The sequence below is a fragment of the Myotis nattereri genome (assembly GCF_964212035.1).
Source record: "Myotis nattereri genome assembly, chromosome: X".
In the NCBI taxonomy this organism is placed as follows: domain Eukaryota; kingdom Metazoa; phylum Chordata; class Mammalia; order Chiroptera; family Vespertilionidae; genus Myotis; species Myotis nattereri.
The window spans coordinates 4,142,847-4,160,361 of record NC_138078.1 but is presented as its reverse complement, the minus strand read 5'-3'; the positions used below and the strand labels follow the sequence as shown (position 1 = coordinate 4,160,361).

Genomic DNA, 17,515 nt, shown 5'->3' with positions numbered 1-17,515 from the left:
CAGCAAAGAATTGCCTGGCCCAACTGTCAGTAGCGCTGAATTGAGAAACCTTGACTCATGTGTGTCTCTGTAGACATCAAAATCCTTACTGTTTTTGAAAATCATGTTGTATGGAGCGCTCTAAAATGCATTATACATCTTCCTCTGTTATTTAAGAGACGGAGAGGACAAGATGGTAGTTACCTTTTCTCCACATGAGTCCAGGTTCGGAACAGCATATTTCACACTTTGCGGGGTTTAGTCCAGGAAGGGTGATGGGGTCCTTGCTAGAAACCTCAGTGCTTTGCTGGGAGCTCTTCACTTCTTCACTCCTCAATTCTGATGCCCTTTGAACTCTTGGGCCTTATTTCTTAAAGATTTTCTGTCTTCTCTCCTGTGTAAGACTTTAGCTGACTTCTTTTCAAAAAAATTTTTTAATTGATTTTTTAGAGAGAGGAAGGAAGAAGGAGAGAAAGAGAGGTGATAGAGAAACGTTGATTGGTGGCTTCCCACATGCGCCCTGACAAGGGATCGAACACACAACCCGGATATGTGCCCTGACCAGGAATCAAACCAGCCACCTTGTGGTGCATGGGACGACACTCCAACCCACTGAGCAACACTGGCCAGGGCTTTTCTTGATTTATGCGTGTCTAACAGTCTTGTCTGATTCTCTGCCTTTCTTCTGATTCAGCCAGAATACTGGTTTATTAAAAATGTTAGTCCTTGCCCTGACCGGTTTGGCTCAGTGGATAGAGCATCAGCCTGCAGACTCAAAGATTCCAGGTTCGATTCCAGTCAAGGGCTTGTACCTTGGTTGTGGGCACATCCCCAGTAGGGAGTGTGCAGGAGGCAGCTGATCGATGTTTCTCTCTCATCAATGTTTCTAACTCTCTATCCCTCTCCCTTCCTCTCTTTAAAAATCAATAAGATATATTAAAAATATGTTAGTCCTGGTCTAAAATGAGCAGTCATAATCTCCAAACTAAGATGTGGGGGGTTCTCAGAAAGCCTCTCTGTGTGGACATCGGACCCGCGACCGTATGTGAGTGAGAAGGTAGGGCCCACTTCTGTCCAGCAGGCACTCACTGAAGATCTCACGTGGGCTGGCCTGCTGTAGGAAAGACAGTGAAAGAAAAGCACAAGGAAGAAGCAATGAACAGCTCTATTTCTCAATCTCATTAGGTTAAACATCTCTCACACAGCCCAGCGTGCCAGGTGTGTGGGCGGTCTATCTAGTCTGCCATTGACTGGGATCGTGGGCCCTTTCTTAAGTCCTGGCCACTTCACAGAATGTTAATTAAGCACAGCCTGTTTTACATGGTAAGCTCCAAGTGATGGGGAGTAAATATATGGAAAGGTCTTAGGTACTTGCAAAAATCTGAACTAACATCACCAACATTTACAAATGAATATAATTAACGTATTTTAATGTACTTTTCAGATTTTCTGGTTTTGGCCTTACTTTCAAAAGGTCAGCTTTTTGGATTCATTTTATTCTTAAACTAGAGGCCCGGTGCACAAAATTTGTGCACGGAGGGGGTCCCTCAGCCTGGCCTGCAACAATGCCAGCATCCCGCACCCCAGCCTCTGGCCAGAGGCCCCTCCCTCCGTGCGGCTGTGGCACGGGACGCTGGACTCGTGTTGCTAGGGCGCCACTGCCAGCATCCGTCTCCCCCTGCCCCCTGCCGCTATGGGCGCTGCCATCTTTGTTGCGGAGTGATGGTTAATTTGCATATCACTATTTTCTTAGATAGGATACATTCTGAATACTTACAAACTTAGAGGGAGGTCACATGAAACAACAGGGACTCCCACCGATAATGATATGGTACTGCTTTCTTTATTGTCATGGTGACTACTTGGATGCGGCTATGGGATACTTCTCAGTTTGGATAAGTTAGACATAAAGTATAAGAGTAATTTGTTCATTCGTATGTGGTCGTTGTTACGAAGGACTCTTTGTTTGAAAGATGTCATGACCCTGTGGAATGAAAACTGGTCAGGATTTTCTCCCCTTCTCTTTGGTTATTTGGCACATTCTTAGACCTCTTCTAACTTTAAAAATTTTTAGAGTGAAATGTGAGTGCTTGGAGTGTCACCTAAACTGGATTTCTGTGATGAAGTTTTCAGAAGAGTTGGCATTGTGGCTCTGAGGAAATGTGCCATGGAAACAGCCAGAGACTTTAATATGAATCAACTTTTAAAATAGTTTTTGAATGACCCCTTTCTGCAGCTGACTGAAATATCTTGTAAAGAAATGTTTAAGTCAGTCCAAGGAAAACACAGAGGCGAAAAGCTTCTCGCCCGCATGGGGAGCACCTTTGCTCTGCATTTGCTGGGCTCCCTGTGCCAGGTGAGTGTCCCTGAGCTCCCCCCATACCAGGTGGGTACCACTCCACATGGGCGAAAAACCCCGAAGTTGCTCTGGTTTCCTCACTTGGCGATGCCATTTTAATGAGATCCACAGAGTCGTAATAGTTTAGCAAGAAAATGGAATGTTGAATTTGCTGGAAGAATTTGAAAACGGTGACACGTAATATTATTTTGTAAGTGTTTATGCACGTAACCTTTAACAGTGCCATTATGATGTCACTTTGATGGTATGAGCAAAATGTGTAACATAGTCTTTGACCTCAAAATATAAGGCATTCTCCCACCTTAGCTACTGACTCACAGATCCCAGCAGGAAGCGGACTGGCACACTCAGAAAGGCTTAACTTTCCCTAGCCGGTTTGGCTCAGTGGATTGAGCGTCGGTCTGTGGACTGAAGGGTCCTGGGTTTGATTCCAGTCAAGGGCACATGCCCAGGTTGCGGGCTCCATCCCCAGTAGGGGGAGTGCGGGAGCAGCCTATCAATGACTCTCATCATTTATGTTTCTATCTTTCTCTCCCTCTCCCTTCCTCTCTGGAATCAATAAAAATATATGTGTATATATAAAAAAACATGGAAAAGATGTTACCAGGACACAGGTAGGGACCAGTGTTAGTGGAACCTGGCGACCTCCAACCTGGGCTGGAAGAGACCTTGGAAATGTACTCAGGGAGAATTGCAGCAAGAGCAGACTCTGAAGAAGCAGGGATGGATGGGAGAATGAACACCCTGACCTCGTGATCTTCCTGCTCTCCCATCTTCCTTTCTTACCAAAGCCAACCAGTCCATTGAGATGCAGCCCATTGAGGTCAGTCTCACAGGCTCATGCGTGTACAGAGAAGGGCAGACCTTTGTGTCTCATTGGTCAGGGGGCGGGGAGAAGTTGGCAAACAGAAAATAGCAGCACACGCAGGTCCACTCTTGTTTGGGGTTCACTTACATTATGAAAGACCCGAATTCCTAAGTAGATAGAGGACTCCCAACTTTCTTGCCATCGCTCTTTTCTCTTCCCTGTGGGTTATTTTACTGACCACGTTTAAACTAGCAATGTGTCATGCCTAATCCGTTCATAGGTGATGTATCTGTCTAAGAATATTGACATTACAAGCAGGTAAAAGTACTTCCTCTTCACTCATTGTACAGGGACATATTGAACGTAGATGTTACAATTTATTTAATATGAAGAAGCTCCATACGGAATTCAAAAATGCTTCGGTCTAAATTTATTGATGTCAGTTAGAGCTCTAATAGACTTCTCCTCCTCCAAGCCTATTAGGGTAGTGTCATCTAATTTATTTTCAAAATAATAAAAACGGAAGAATTGGTTTAACTCATTTTCTGGTTGATGGGTAAAGAGCTTTAACCTTTAAAATCACACATCACCTCATAAGGGTTAACCTGTGTGTTAGTGAAAAGTGATTCTCTTAGGTAGTGGTTCTCAACCTCCTGGCCCTTTAAATACAGTTCCTCATGTTGTGACCCCAACCAGAAAATGATTTTCGTTGCTACTTCATAACTGTGATGTTGCTACTGTGATGAATCATCATGTAAATATCTGATCTGCAGGATGGTCTTAGGCAGCCCCTGTGAAAGGGGCGTTCGACCGCCAAAGGGGTCGCGACCCACAGGTTGAGAACCGCTGGTAAGGAGTTGGCTAAGGTGTTTTTGGGCCTGAGGACTGCAGTTTAGCCATCCGAGGCTCCAGCTCACGTAGCAGAGAAAAAAAACCCCTCTCAACCTTCATTGCAGAAAGCGCCTCTTCTCTGAGCTAGTTCCTCCTTGAGGACCCTGTGCGTCCACTTTCACAATAGCCATCTTGTTGGTAGTAACTCCTTTAATGACCACATTCACTAGACAACCAAACAAACCAAAGAAGCAGGGGCCCGAATCAGGGACCATATCTGGACTTCATCCCCTGTGTCTCATGCGTAGCCTGTTTTTGAATGTCAGCACTGAGTTAGAGCTCTTCGAAATATTTCGGCTGACTCACAGTCATAATAATAGTAGCCGGTGTTTAACTGCATGCTTTCCGCGAGCCCTGGACGTTCTACATATAGTATCTCATTTAATACTTCACGGCACCCTGGAAGGTAGGTCCTCGTATCACCCCATTTGAAAGATGAGGAAACCAAGGTACGGAGCTGAAGCTTGTTGCAGGGTCATAGAGTTTAGTGGTACTGAGACTCACATCCTTGTCTGTTTGCCGAGTCTCACGCGGATCCACTGTGGAGTGGCTGCCTGTGCCAATGGCATTGGGTTGAGCTGATACCTTTGCAATGACGCTTGAAAAAACGTTTAATTTTTGTAAGAATTATAAACTCATAGGAGCAAAAATAGAACTGAGAGATACTTGGGACCCTTTACGCAGCTTCCCTAAATGATAGCATTTTATGTAACTCGAGTGCAATATCAAAAGCAGGAAAGTGACATTAGCACAATACTATTCACTTGAATATAGAGAGGCCTTGTTCACATTTGACCAGTTTTTTTACATACACTCATTGTGTGTGTGTGTGTGTGTGTGTGTATGAGAGCTAGAGAAAGAGGGAGGAAGGGAGGGAGGAAGGGGGGGGGAGAGAGAGAGAGCGAGATAGTGAGAGAGCAAGAGAGAGCAAGAGAGAGAAGTGAGAAGTTCCATGCAATTTTATCACATGTATAGATCGGCATACCCACCACTACATGCAAGATACAGAACTGTTCCATCACCACAAAAGACCTCTCTCACGCTGCCCCTGTGCAGTCACACCCATGCTACTCGCTACCTCTCATCCGGGCAACCACTGACCTGCTGTCCATTCAAATGACACCTTTGAACTGACTCCCTCTGTGCTCCCGGCACAATAGGCACCTATCTGTCTCCGTCGATCATTTATGCGAAAAATGTCCAGACACACAGCAGAAGAAAGCAAGGTGAACCGATAATGAGATCAGGGAGGATGTGGGTGTTCTTGTTAGGAACATATAGAGCCACCAATAAGGGACATCCTGGTTGGTATTTTTAGCTGAGTGTTGTGGTCATTTTGTAATCCTAACTCTTGTGTTTTCCCCAGCCAAGTGCTTTGGATGGAAACACCACAGAGTTGAGCTCCTGCATGAATGCCCCTCGCTCCCTCTCTGCATGGCTGTTCTCATGAAACATCCATTTCAGGAATGGCAACCCCGTGGCTGTACTGGCAGCCGCCTGGAACAGGTACATGAGGGCTGGCAGTCTGCCCTCCAGAGTCCTTAGGAGCAAGGATACAAAAAGCCCCTCATGTGTTTGTGGCGGCCACGACCCAGCTGTGCTCTGGACAGCACCAGGGTTATGTAAACCCTGGCCTTCATGGCTCACATGCATTTTTATTCATTCATTTCGAAGGGAGTGGCAGTTCATAGACCTCTCTTGGGGAAAGTTTGAACCTTATCAAGATTAGCTGGTTCAAAAAAAAACAACACACACACACCCCTAATGGCTGTTTTTATTCAGGATGACTGCTAGTGAAACCTTATCATTGGGCCACAGTCATATAGACTTCCTGCATTTTTTTGGTTCCCACTATTTTAAAGAAGGTGCAAAAAGTGCTGAGGCTGCCTGATTCTGCAAACATAGGCGCACTCTTACTGGATACTTGAATTATTGCACGGTTTTACAATGCAATGTTCCTTGATCTTTATGAGAATGTTTTTCAAAAACCTAGAGATTCTTGGACCAACCTGTTGTTTTTATTTTATTTTATTTTATTTTATTTTATTTTATTTTATTTTATTTTAATCCTCACCCGAGGATATTTTTCCATTGATTTGTTTAGAGAGAGGGGAAGAGAGAGGGAAAGACAGACAGAAACATGGATGTGAGAGAGACACATCGATTGGTTGCCTCCTGCACGCTTCCTGACCAAGGCCCGAGCCAGGGAGGAGCCTGCAAGCCCAGTACGTGCCCTTGACCAGAAGCAAACCCGGGACCCTTCAACCCACAGGCCAATGCTCTAGCCACCGAGCCACACCGGTAGGGCCTAACCTGCTGTTTTTAATTAGGTAGGCAGGTAACGCCATCATTCATTACTGTGTAGTACCTCATATCACCCAGTGTGCAGAGTCTAAAGAAAACTTGGATTTGAAGAACCCAAAGGTCTTCATGAGATTTCTGCATCGGGGAACATTTGTTTCTTTTTTTTAAAAATATATTTTATTGACTTTTCACAGAGAGGAAGGGAGAGGGATAGAGAGTTAGAACCATCGATGAGAGAGAAACATCGATCAGCTGCCTCCTGCACACTCCCTACTGGGGATGTGCCCACAGCCAAGGTACATGTCCTTGACTGGAATCGAACCTGGGACCCTTCAGTCCACAGACCGGCGCTCTATCCACTGAGCCAAACCAGTCAGGGCCTGACTAAGGATTCTTAATGTCTCTACCCACTTGCCATTGGCCAAGGAAAGTCACATGTCCAAACTTAATGTCGTGGGTGAGGAATTACATGAGTGTATCAAGGGGTGAAGGAATGGGGCAAATCATTCACTTTACCGCAGTATGTAGTCAAATTCTCATCAAAATACTGATGTATTTGAGCAGGTTCACATCTCTCTATCTCAAGTTTTTCCCCTATTTCTTTCTGTCATGGTTATCAATACATACTTCCCTATGACCTAATTAAACAACAAAAGCAGTATGATGGGGTCGCCCCACTGATACCAGTCCCCACAAATCCACATTGATTGGATCTAGCCCAGTGGTTCTCAACCTTCTGGCCCTTTAAATACAGTTCCTCATGTTGTGACCCAACCATAAAATGATTTTCGTTGCTAGTTCATAACTGTAATGTTGCTACTGTTATGAATCGTCATGTAAATACCTGATATGCAGGATGGTCTTAGGCGCGCAACCCTGTGAAAGGGTTGTTCAACCGCCAAAGGGGTCATGACCCACAGGTTGAGAACCGCTGCTCTAGACTGACTACATAGCAATGAAATATCATAAAAATAGACTGAATGACATTCATGTTTAAACAGAAATGTCACCGCCTTCCTCTGTTTCCTTGTGCTTAGCAGCTCTGGTTCCTCAATGCGTCCAAAGGAAAACAAAACACTCAGAATCCCCTCCGAGGAGATTTTTCCAAATTTGTTTTGATTTGGTAGTGTCACTTTAAAAAGATTTGTTAAAAAAAAAATAAGATTCATAAATTTAGCTCCTGTTTTAAAACCTAGAAGAAATTGTGTATGTGGTCATTTACAATAGGGAGAAAAGTTTGTATTAATTCTTTAGTTCAAACAAATCAGAGCTACCATTTGTGAATTAGCTTGTTGTTTTGATCAATCCTGACATGTAAATATAAGCTAAATTAAAAATAATGCGCTCATACAAAATCTTCTTTCTGAAGTTGAAAACCTTTGCCCTGGCTCCCTCCATTGTATCAGTTGCCAAACCCTCTTTCCCCGCAGTGTGCTCTGTAGGTGCTCAGACCCAGTAAAGCACCTGCCGCGATGCAGCCACTCAGTTGTCTAAATCAGAGGTCAGCAAACTGTGGCCCACAGGCCAAATTCGGACTGCTGCTTGCTTTTTTTAATAGCCTGAGAACTAAGAATAAGTATTACATTTTTAAACAGTGGGGGGAAATCAAAAGGAGACTATCTGATGATGTGAAAAGATATGCAATACAGATTTTAGTGTCCATACATCGAGTTTTTTTTTAAATATATTTTTATTCATTTCAGAGAAGAAGGAAGAGGGAAAGAGAGATAGAAACATCCATGATGAGAGAGAGTCATGGATCGGCTGCCTCCTACAAGTCCCCCACTGGGGATCGAGCCCACAACCTGAGCATGTGCCCTTGACTGGAATCGAACCTGGGACCCTTCAGTTCGCAGGCCGACGCTCTATCCACTGAGCCAAACCAGCCAGGGCCATACATCGAGTTCTATTGGAAACAGCTATGCCCGCCTATTGACTATGGCTGCTTTCATGTTGCAACAGCAGAGCTGGATGGTTGCAACAGACTGCATGGCATGCAAAGCCCAAAAATATGTACAATCTGGCCCTTTACTGAAAAAGTTTGCAGATCTCTGGTCTCATGCTCTGTCTCAAATTACGACAGATGCTGAGGATAGGTCTACTGTTATATAGGAAGGACGGCAAACGAAAGGAAACGTACATCTTTAGTGTGTAGGCGGATGCTGGGCACATTCAGAGACAGATAAATATTATTGAACATTCATTTATTCACCAGTGTGAGTGGAGAACTGGGTATGTGTCCAACACTAAAGGGAAAAGTAAAAAAAAAAAAAAGAGAATATCTCGTTTTTCCTTCAAGATTTCCTCTTGCATACAAAGTAAGATGCATGCACATACAGGTTATAGCATCTGAAACTTATTTGCTTTGTCTAATTCTCTAAGTCACCAGAATACTCTTTGGAATTTTTAAGTTAAAATAGTATTTTTGTCGCCAGGCCGGCATGGCTCAGTGGTTGTCAACCTATGAACCAGGAGGTCACCGTTCAATTCCCAGTCAGGGCACATGCCCGGGTTGCGGGCTCGATCCCCAGTGTGGGGAGAGCAGGAGGCAGCCAATCCATGATTCTCTCTCATCACTGATGTTTCTATCTCTCTCTCCCTCTCCCTTCCTCTCTGAAAGCAAGAAAAAGATTTAAAAATAGTATTTTTATAGCTTATTCTGTAAACATTCTAGGCAGAATAATTTTCATGAGCACTTCCATCCTTACCAGTTCAACATGGAGAATTGAACTCTGAAAAATGTAATTACTCATTGGCTCAAACGCTGGTTTTGCACTTAAGAATTTTACCTCAGTGTATCCAGAAGGCCATCAGATTACAGAATGTAAAGGGCTGACCCTAAAAACACCACCGCCCTTGTTCCTTAAACTCTATAGCTCACTGAGCCCGTCGCCACAAGAGCGGGGCAGTGAGAGACCCCTTGGCCCTGCCTGGGCAGCCCATGTTTTGCGAAGGGATGTGCCCCCGTGTTCTGCTTGGCGATGTTTCTCTTGGCTGACTCTTCCACACGCTTGTGACCCTTTGAACGGAGATTTCTTTACAGCTTTAGCCTTACAACATGGCCTCCCGCTCTCATTTCCTGCAGGTCTTGTCTCAGGAGCTTCCTGTGTAAATGTCACCTTGGTGTCTCCTAACAGGAGCCCTGAAGGCTCACAAAACCTGCTTCCCAGCAGATATCAACCGGAATGTCCCTGAGTCTTCTTCTCATTGGACTTTGAAGGAGGATGAGCCTGAAATTCTCTGGGGTTCCAGAGCCAGGGGCAAGGTGGGGCACTGAGCAGGGAACCGGGAAAAGGCCCCTGTGGGTGGGGAGCCAGTGACCCCAGGAGAGGAAATTCCAGTTCAAAATAGAAACCAGGTCAGCACCCTCGTGAGAGCCAGTGAATAGAACTTGAAAAGCAGCAACCTGTGGCCTGTGAAGAAGTCCATGGATTGGCCGGAATCAGGGTGTTGTGTTTCAGGGCAGGCATGGCATTGTGCAAACCCATAATGAAACATGATTTATCTACTTGCACAGTTGTACTGGGCTAGAGAGTTATGTGGAAATGACTCAATTTCATATATTTGTCATGCTGGCCAAGGGTCAACTCTTTAGTAGAGAAAGGCACTTTGGGAATACCATTTTCTTGAGAACTGAGGACTATAGTGTATATAGACACCAAAGGGTATATATTTGTGGCAGAGGCAATTTCCAACCTAGCATGATAAGAATTTTCTTCACTGGTTGTTAAAGGACAAAGGGTTATTTTGTAGAAATTATGTAATACCGCCTTGTCAATTACTATAAAGATATCAATTAATGATTGTTCCTTAAAATGACAGCTCTATAATTATCTGGGAAGCGCTCACAATATTGCCTGGTTGCTAAGAAAGATTGCAGTTTTTTGTCTAGTCTGACGAATTTCCAGAATATTGTTCAAAAGCATTTAATGTCTAGAAACTTTATAATAGTCCTTAAAAAGCTTTTGGAATAAATGTCATTTGGGGGAGTTTTGTTTGCTTGATTGAGCCTGAGATCCCAATTTAGAGGAGGCTCAACCTCTCCAAATATAATGAAGGAAATGTGCGATAGCCCTAGCTGGTGTGGCTCAATGGATAGAGCGTCGGCCTGCAGACTGAAGAGTGCCAGGTAGGATTCCGGTCAGGGCACATGCCCGGGTTGCAGGATCCATTCCTGGTAGGGGGTGTGCAGGAGGCAGCTGATCAATGATTCTCTCTCATCATTGATGTTTCTATCTCTCTCGCCCTCTCCCTTCCTCCCTGAAATCAATACAAATATATTTTTTAAAAAGAATATGTGCTATAAACTGTTTTAACCTGTTTGAGGTATTGGGGGGGGGGATGCTGGAAGAGGATAAAATTGACACTTTGACTTTAATGAGGAAAATATTGCATTATGGGAAAATGCTGTCTATTGGTTGTTGTGAGACATTTTAAAATAGCATTTTACAGTGGAGACATGGTTTTAGGACTATTTTTCAGAGGTTTCTTTGCAACCATTAATTTATTTGTTACTGAAAAAATTTTCAACATCACAGACACCAGAATCTGGCTGTAAAAGTAGGATTTTCTTAAAGATGCCTTTTTCATCTATTACTTTGTGTATGTGTGTTAGAATGCCTTCTGCAGGCCCATAGAGACAAAGTAGGTAAGTGGTTGCCTGGGGCTGGGGGTGGGAAAGGGGATTGACCACCCTTGGGCACCAGGTATGTTGTTAAAGTGATAAAAATGTTCTAAAACCGGATCATGGTGATGTGGCACAACTGCAAATGTACAGGTGCATTTTATGGTATGTAAATTACATTAAATAAAGTGGTTTTTAAAGAGTGTGCGTTAATAACAGAACCAAAAGGTACTTATTTGGAAGTGAAAGATTTCAATTAATCTTATACAACCACAGTTCAAATACATTAGTAACAATATAATACATCTTATTCGCTTTCAGGCCACTGTCCTAGAAAAACAAATAAATCTGCAGAAACCCCCATTTTGTACTACTTATTCGGGATTTAGAGTAGTCTGACCAACATACATTTGTGGTTAACACAGAACCAGCCCATTGCACGAGACACCAGACGTGTAGGAAATTCAGGTTTCTCAAATCAAAAGCAAATAAGGCATCTGAGTAACCATCGGGTTTTTCTACATATCTGGTGAAAATATTCTAAAACTGGATGATAGTCACGATTGTACACTTTGGTAAATTTATAAAAACATTACTGAATTGTCCATGAACAGTGGTTGAATTTTATGATGTATAAGTTATACTATGATAAAGTTAACTTCATAAATATAAATATAAATATAATATAAATATATACATAAAATACCTTCTGGTGACACAGGCCTAATGCCTGTATTCCATACAATGAAGTCACAGCCACAGGCCAGTAGTCTTGTCGTCCTCATCTTATTGGGGACATTTTGACCTTGACTGTGTGACAGAAGTTTGCTTGGGGGTGTAGAAATTATTCCCTCTATTTAAAGAGGTTCTACTGAAAACAGTTCTCCGCCCATTTTTTGTTTGTTTGTTTTTCTTTCCTTTATTGTCTAATAGAGTGGAAATGTCACATTCTAATGTTAACTTCTTTTCTTTCCTCCTTTTTTTCTAATTTCTATTTATCATTCCCTTGCCCTTGTGGGCAAGATCATTAAGACCCTGTGCTTTCACTCACATGAGCTTTTAGTTTCATGGCAACTAGTAAGACTGTCTTTTGATAGCTGGGAATGTGTTCATTAACTTGAGGGACTGCGTGCTAAATGGTGTCCCATGCAATCTTCATTTCTCTTGGGTATATACAAAGTTACGTAGGGACAACTTGCTCTGTAAACCCGAGGTATAGCAGCATTTTTTAATGCCTCTCTTGAGACATAATTCCCACATTTAAAGTGTACAATTCAGTGGTTTTTAGTGTAATTCACAGGATTATGCAGCCATCATCAATGATTAATTTTAGAATATTTCTGTCCCCCGCTAAAAGGAAACTCCATACCCTTTTGCAGTCACACTCCACCCACTTCCATGACTCTATAGCCCCTGACCACCTCCAATCTGTTTTGTCTCTATGGATTTGCTTGTTTTGGGCATCTTATATAAATGGAATCATATAATATGTGGTCCTTTGTGACTATCTCCTTCCACTTAAGACAGTGGTTCTCAACCTTCCTAATGCCGCGACCCTTTAATACAGTTCCTCATGTTGTGGTGACCCCCAACCATAAAGTTATTTTCGTGGCTACTTCATCACTGTCATTTTGCTACTGTTATGAATCGTCATGTAAATATCTGATATGCAGGATGGATTTTCATGGTTACTAATGGAACATAATGAAAGCATAGTGATTAATCACAAAAACAATATGTAATTATAGATGTGTTTTCTGATGGTCTTAGGCAACCCCTGTGAAAGGGTCATTCGACCCCCAAAGCGGTCGCGACCCACAGGTTGAGAACTGCTGCCTAGCCCCTGACTACCTCCGATCTGTTTTGTCTCTATGGATTGGCTTGTTTTGGGCATCTTATATAAATGTAACCATATTATATGTGGTCCTTTGTGACTATCTCCTTCCACTTAACATAATGTGCTCAGCGTTCATCTGTGTTATAGGATGTATCAGTACTTCATTGCTTTTCATTGCCATCTAATGTAGAAACACATTTTGTTTATACATTCATGAGCGGATGGACATTTGGTTCATTTTCATTTTTTACTATGAATAATGAGGCTATGAACATTCATGTGTGAGTTTTACATGGAGGCATGCTTTCATTTCTCTTGGGTGTATACCAGCGGTTCTCAACCTGTGGATTGCGACCCCTTTGGGGTTCGAACGACCCTTTCACAGAGCTCACCTAAAACCATCGGAAAACACATATATAATTACACATTGTTTTTGTGATGAATCACCATGCTTTCGTTATGTTCCATTTGTAACCATGAAAATCCATCCTGCCTATCAGATATTTACATGACGATTCATAACAGTAGCAACATGATGAAGTGATGAAGTAGCAACGAAAATAATTTTATGGTTGGGGGTCACCACAACATGAGGACCTGTATGAAAGGGTCGCGGCATTAGGAAGGTTGAGAAGCACTGGTGTATACCTCGGAGTGGGGTTTATGGGTGATTATAATAACTCTGTGTTTTACCATTTGAGGAGATGACTGCTTTCCACATGACTGTGCCACTGTACAATCCCACCAGCAGTGCATGCAGTTTCCAGTCTCTCCATATCCTCCTCAACACTTACTCTGATCTGTCTTTTTTATTTTTTTTCTTTAAATATATTTTATTGACTTTTCACAGAGAAGAAGGGAGAGGGATAGAAAGTCAGAAACATCGATGAGAGAGATCGATCAGCTGCCTCCTGCACACCCCCCACTGGGGATGTGCCCGCAACCAACGTACATGCCCTTGACTGGAATCGAACCTGGGACCCTTGAGTCCGCAGGCTGACGCTCTATCCACTGAGCCAAACTGGTTCGGCAGATCTGTCTTTTTTATCTTAGCCATCCTGGTAGGTGCGAAGTACTTAGTTTTGTTGCAGTTTTTTGATTTAAACAAAGGCACATGAACAGGTGATTAATTGCTTTACAACACTGTTTCCTGTAGTGCTTTTTTTAAAAAAAAAAAAAACACAAAACCGCCTATGTCTTTGACACAGTATACTTTAAAAAAAAAAAATAGTTCACTGCAGTCTGCACATGCCAGCAGTATCCATTCCAAAAAGCCCCCCTCCTCCTCTCCTTGCCTAGGACCAGCTGTCTGCCTGAGTATAGAGGCCCTGTGCTACCTTTGCTGCTCTCCTAGGAGGACGTGGGAGGGGTCCCCCAGCTCAACAGCTCTTTAGCCCTTGAACTTGGCAGCAAGACTCTGAGAAGGCCAGAGGGCATGTGACCACAGGTCCCTGCTTGTGTTTCTGAGTGAACTTGACATAAAATATCCAGTGAATCGTGGAATGCAATTCAGAAACTCCAGCCCCTTCCCTGAGGGCCGCGGATCCAGATTGGCCTGGCGGTGGCCTTGGTTGTATCTGTGATGCCTGAAGAAGTGGTGTTTAGGCTAAGATCTCCAGGCTGATAGGAATTCGGTTGGTGAGGAGAGGGAGAAGGCACTCCAGAAAGGAGGATTAGTTTGTGCAATGACCCTAAGGAACTAAGAGGCGTATCAGGTTCAAGTCACTGAATAAAGGAAGTCCAGAGTGAGTGAGGTGGAGAGGGGCATAGAGGCATTTGGAGGAATGGGTAGGGGTGAGCAAGAAGAATTGCAGGGTCTTGTAGGCCACAGAGTAAGGATATTAGACTGTAACCTCGAAGCAAGAGGAAGCTATTAAAACAGTGGTTCTCAACCTGTGGGTCGCATAGTATTCCATCGTGTAGATGTACCACAGTTTTCTAATCCATTCATCTGCTGATGGGCACTTAGGCTGTTTCCAGATCTTAGCTATGGTGAATTGTGCTGCTATGAACATAGGGGTGCATAGATCCTTTCTGATTGGTATTTCTGGTTTCTTGGGATATATTCCTGGAAGTGGGATTACGGGGTCCAATGGGAGTTCCATTTTTAACTTTTTGAGGAAACTCCATACTGTCTTCCATAGTGGCTGCACCAGTCTGCATTCCCTCCAGCAGTGCACGAGGGTTCCTTTTCTCTGCATCCTCTCCAGCACTTTTTTGTTGATGATAGCCATTCTGACAGGTGTGAGATGGTACCTCATTGTTGTTTTGATTTGCATCTCTCGGATGATTAGTGACTTTGAGCATGTTTTCATGTGTCTCTTGCCTTCTGTATGTCCACTTTGGAGATGTGTCTATTGAGCTTTCAGATTGCAAAGAGCACCGCATAGGTAAAGGAGAAGAAGTCACAAGAGCGGGGGACCCTTCCCCCCTCATCTCGCCCTCCTGGTGGCTGATGGGGGTGGGTAGGTGCGGAGGGAGGGTGTCCATGTTCCAGGAAGGCAATGTCCCGGCTGAGCAGGGCCAGCCTGGTTGGATCTGTGCGTGTAGGGGAAAAGTGCAGGTTCTGGAGGGCAGGCATTCCACTTCGAGAAGGGCCATCTTTAAAGGGCCTTCTGAGCGAAGGAAGCCTTCGTTCAGAGCCTTGCTGGGAATAAAGAGTCTGAAGAGTAATTTTCCATCCAAATTTGATGATCCTAGAATTGCATGGGATCAATATCTACAGAAGAAAAAAAGGGCTGATTTTAAGAAAAAGTAAAATATTTACAGATTTTCCTGAGGAAGGCATGTGATAAAGGAACTTAAGAATGAAGTCTGGAAATATTCTCCCAATGCCATGTGTTTTATTAATGATCAGCTGCTGGGTGATGCACTTGAACTTCAGAAATGGGCCCACACCTTGATGGGGCACGTACTGTGGCTTATTCTACTAAATTCTTAAGTGACACGAAGCATGGCTTTGTGGTCTTGGATGTTTCTATTGATCTTTATCCAATTGGAAGGTTGGTTTTTGAGCTATGCTGTGACACATGTCCCCAAACATGTAAAAGTGTTCAGCTCTAGTGCCAGGAGAAGCAAGGTTTTCTCAAAGCGGCATCAGGCTACCTTATGTCAGTTCGATTTTTCATCGAATAATAGAGAATGCTCGGCTACGAGGGGAGTGGCTGCAAAAGGAGATGGTGGACAGTCGATGTCTGTGCCAACATTTGAAGAAGAAAGCTTTTCAATTCCTCATAATGAAATGGGATTTCTTGGAATGGTCAACAAAGGCTGTCCCAGCAGTGGCTCACAGTTCTACGTCACGTTATCATCAGCTCTCTAGCTAGATACAAAGCATGTGGCTTTTGGGCATTTGACTGAAAAAACAGAAGTTCTTCAACACCTAGAATTGGTTACAACAGAGAATGACAGACCACTACAACAATGTACAATTATTGACAGTGGAAGTTTTTATGCTTGATTTTCATCTCAATATTTTCTGAGTTTATTATGTATCTGATCAACTGTTTCTAGATTTAATTAAACCATGCTTGATTATAAAAAAAGAAAAAGATAAGGAAGGTGTCTATTTAGGTCCTTTGCCCATTTTTTGATTGGATTGTTTATCTTCTTTTTGTTAAGTTGTGTGAGTTCTGTATACATTTTGGAGACTAAACCCTTATGGGATATAAGATTGGCAAATATGTTCTCTGCATGGGAGACCATATAGAGTGAGTGGAAGGGAGGGGGAGAGACAGAGAACCACCGGTGTGAGAGAGACACATCGATTGGTTGCCTTCCAAATGCACCCTGACCGGGCCACGGACTGAGCCTGCAAGCAAGGTAAGTGCCCTTGACCAGAATCAAACCCAGGGCCCTTCAGCCTCAGGGTTGACACTCTATCCACTGAGCCAGACCAGCTAGGGCCAAGAGCAACATTTAAAAAATATCTTAGCCCTAGCTGGTTTGGCTCAGTGGCTAGAGCATCAGCCTGTGGACTGAAGGGTCCCAGGTTCGATTCTGGTCAAGGGCACATGCCCGGGTTGCAGGCTCAATCCCCAGTAGGGGTGTGAAGGAGGCAGCCAATCAGTGATTCTCTCTCATCGTTGATGTTTCTCTTCCTCTCTCCCCCTCTCTCTCTGAAATCAGTAAAAATATATTTAAAAAATTAAAGATGTCTTACAGAGCTGTGGCAAGGATAACAGGTATTATAGGTGAAAGGGGTGCAGTATTTGCCACGCTGTTTATAGCAATGCTCGCCCCATAGTGTGCATTGTGAAGTGTGTTGCCATACTTGTTATTAGCCATCTAATTCTACCCACCCCACACACTTACACACATCACCTCAGTAGCATCTGCTTGGCGGGTTACCAGACTGGGGTCTTAATCGCTTACACAAGATCCCATGACAACACCTGTGACCAACAGACGAATGTTTTATAGCTCTATTTTCATAGTTTTAACAAAAGTTCTGTTATTGAAGTCATTTGCTTTTTTAAGTTATTAATCTTACTGCTTCGTCCAACATTTTCTTGAATAGCACTTAATCATGTTTGGGTTAAGTGATTTATAGTGACCTCACAAATTCCAGCCTCGAGATTAAAGTTACTCACCAATTCCTTAAGACATTCAGTGTGCTAACAGAAATTTTAAAAAAAAATAATTCTATAGGATATCATTTCTGTATCTGATTCCTCCATGCTTTTGTGGAATTCTATCACATACCTCCACCTC

The 17,515-nt window shown here is 43.3% G+C and overlaps 1 protein-coding gene and 1 pseudogene across 4 annotated transcripts in view; both read left to right on the top strand.

Moving 5' to 3' along the window:
* ARHGAP6 (Rho GTPase activating protein 6) overlaps positions 1 to 17,515 on the top strand; it is a gene marked incomplete at its 5' end in the record, with an annotated part of 507,844 nt that overhangs the window by 217,357 nt on the left and 272,972 nt on the right. The gene's annotated exons all lie outside the window — the stretch shown is intronic.
* Positions 2,291 to 16,262, top strand: LOC308510917 (putative inactive peptidyl-prolyl cis-trans isomerase-like 6; annotated as a pseudogene). Its single transcript has 2 exons — positions 2,291 to 2,335; positions 15,600 to 16,262. The product of its transcript is annotated as a putative inactive peptidyl-prolyl cis-trans isomerase-like 6 (transcript).